The 3,098-nt window shown below is 39.6% G+C and overlaps 1 pseudogene; it reads right to left on the reverse strand.

Annotated features, from left to right (window-relative positions):
* Positions 1-1,243: 1,243 nt before the first annotated feature.
* On the reverse strand, positions 1,244-1,576 carry LOC102860680 (annotated as a pseudogene).
* Positions 1,577-3,098: the final 1,522 nt, after the last annotated feature.

Here is a 3,098-nt window from a genome sequence, read left to right on the forward strand (position 1 = left end):
CTTGCTGTTTTTGGAGGGAAAGTGGCTTCATTGAGGATGATGTTACCGTCTGGTTATTGCTTGAGTTAGAACTAGCGTGTACTGCTCAGTATCCTAGGTGCCACCAGGCAAGTCCCAGTTTCTTCAGAATGATTTGAGCAACAGCAGAGGCGTGGTATCATGATGCATGAATGATGTGGCAGTGTTTTCAGATTAATAAGCTATAAACTTGAACAAAACTGAAGGAGATGTCAATCGCTCACACCCAAGAAGACATAGGTTAATGTGCAGAGAATTTTGCCAAGTCAGTATCATGAATCAGTGTGTGTAAGTTTGTGTAAGAGGTGGCTAGATCACTAAGTCCCTGGCCCAAAGCCATACTGTGAAGGAGCTGCTCACTTGAGCTCACTCAAGGCTAGCACTTGGGTAGAGATTGAAAAGTACTGATTTGTTCTATTTTGTCCAGGTACCTCTCCATGCTTGAATAGAACTCAAGTTTCTCTAAGAATCAGTGATCAGATTGCAATCATGTCTTTTATTAATCAGTTACCTATAACATAAATGTACATTCTATGAATTATAAGTAAAGCACAGATACAGTTACAAGTCTAATGTTACCAATTCTTCTCAGGAAGGTTGTAGTAAAAGCCTTTAATCAAGAGTGGCCTGGAGAATGGGTAGAAGAGGCTATGCTGCACATTACCTAACATCCAGTCTGGTTAATACGTGACTCGCCTCACCTCTTTGGCTTTCCAAAAAGCCCATGCTCAGCTCTTTACCCCTCTAGTTAGATGAGATGTTTCTGCTGGGAGTCTCTGGGCTCCTGTGTATCATGACCACCAAGTCAGTTTCACTTCAGTGATAAAAGTGATGTCTTACCTGTGGGGAGTCTGGGGAATTGTGAGGGTGGGCATCAGCAATGATCCTCAGATGAGTGTGACAGGTTTTTAAGGGACTTCTAGGAGTTGTCAGGATGTTTGCTGAGCAGACTTGATCAGAAGCTTCATTTCTCCGTCCCCACATCCTTCTTATTTACAGCCCAGAAACTATCGTATCTTTTCTTAAGAGGTGTTTCATCAGAGAGGCAAATAATGTAAGTCCAGGACAACGATTAATAGCATCATAGCTGTGTGGAACAAATTGCCGTTTATAAAGTATTTATGCATGGCTTATCTCACTTAATGAGTTTAACCATCCTAATGCCTTTCTTGGTTTTGTTTTTTTTTTTTAACAAATCCATAATTTTATTTGCTTTTCAATAAGTTTAAATCCTCGAGGGATACAGCATTACACGGATTCTGTGTCCGATGGCCTTAGCAGGAAGGTTGCTCCGAAATTTGGCCCGAACCATGCCACTGTTTCCGTGCGCACGAGTTACCTTTCCCCAGATTACTCTGGTTTTATTGGGTTTGCCACCAGGAGTCACCGTATTGTTTTTTGCTTTGTAAACATAAGCACATCTCTTGCCTAAATAGAATTCTGTTTCATCTCGGGCATAAACACCTCCAATTTTAAGAAGAGCTGTGTGCTCCCTCTGGTTCCGGAGACCTCGTTTATAGCGAGCAAAGGTGGCTTTGCACCAAAGCCTCCCAGCCATCTTTGTGGTTCAGAAGTCCTGCTTCCAAGAGGCCACAATTATTTCACTCAAAACTTCAGACGTTGGAGGAGACAACCACCTTCACCGGCTCCAAGATGGCGGAAAAAGGAGGGACCTTTCTTGGTTTTTTTTAAGCACTGCTGATATCCTCATACTTAGCCATGCTATATTTTGGTTGCTAGAAATTATATCTCTATCTCTATCTCTATCTCTATCTCTATATCTACTATAGATATATATGCAATTTTTTCAGATTTAGCTCGTAGGATTGGTAGCTGTTTTAGAATAAGTGATCAGATTGGAATCGTGTCTTTTATGAATCAGTTACCTGTGACATAAATGTATGTTCTATAAATTATAAATAAAGCACAGACATAATTATAATTCTAACGTTACCAGTTCTTCTTAATTAGTGATTCAGTTGTGTAGAACTCTACACAACTTTTTTATTTACTAATAGCATCATCAACCAACTTGGACCATCTTCTTGAGCTTTGAGATTATCTTCTTCCTCCACCCAGAGTAAAAAGTCTTGCATTGTCTCTGGTGAGCTAGTGGTGAAGAGTTGCACTGCCAACCCAAAGGCAGGCGGTTCGACTTTACCACCTGCTCCTAGGGAGAAAGATGAGCTGTCTCCTCTTGTGTGATTTACAGCCTCTGAAAACCTGCTAGAGGGTCAACTATGAGTTGGTTCTGACTTGATCACATATAACAATAACAATATATAGGGAAAACTATAAAGCATTAACAGTTTATAATCTGCATTCCCTACTTCTCTTTCGAATCAACTTACTGACACACAACAGCAACCATAACAACTCTCTGACAACTCCATCTTAGAGCTCTTTCTCCTTGTGTCTTTATGGTTTTCTGGACATTTAACCTGTAATCCATTGTTATAGGTCTTGTTCTTGTTTTCTGTTTACTAGAACCTTTTAGGATGTGAGAACATTAAAGTTCAAGATGTCTTTTTATCAGATATTTTAACAGAAATGATTTTATAACAACCTTTTTGAATAGTTTGACAGGCATTGCAGGAGATCTTTGTATTTTAAAATCACAGGCTATAAAACTTCACCAGTTCCAGAAATGGGTTGCATGGTGGTAGTGGTTGCTGATGGAGTATGTGACTGACTTTTAAGCATTTGTTCCTCTCTGGTGAACACACTTACAACTACATAATCCTCAACCTTATTGTGGGGCTTATTTTATATCATTTCAGATATAAGTTGAAACTTCTTTAGAAAAAGTTTATAGTCCTTGGTTTTATTCCTAGGTCCTTGATTCACTTTGAGGTTTGTGTGTGTGTGTGTGTGTGTGTGTGGGGGGGGGGTAGTTTGAGGTGTGAGACTTGCTTGAGTTTTCTACAGATAGTTTTCCAATTTTGCCAACACCATTTGTTAAAGAGGCTTTTGTTTCTGTGCTTAACTGATTTCATCTTCTTGTCAAAAATCAGGTGACCATAGGTAGATGAGCTGATTTATGGGTTCTCAATTCTATTCCATTGATTACATGTCTTTCA

The sequence above is a fragment of the Elephantulus edwardii genome, unplaced genomic scaffold, assembly GCF_000299155.1.
Source record: "Elephantulus edwardii isolate Elephantulus edwardi_28Jun2011 unplaced genomic scaffold, EleEdw1.0 scaffold00135, whole genome shotgun sequence".
NCBI lineage: Eukaryota > Metazoa > Chordata > Mammalia > Macroscelidea > Macroscelididae > Elephantulus > Elephantulus edwardii.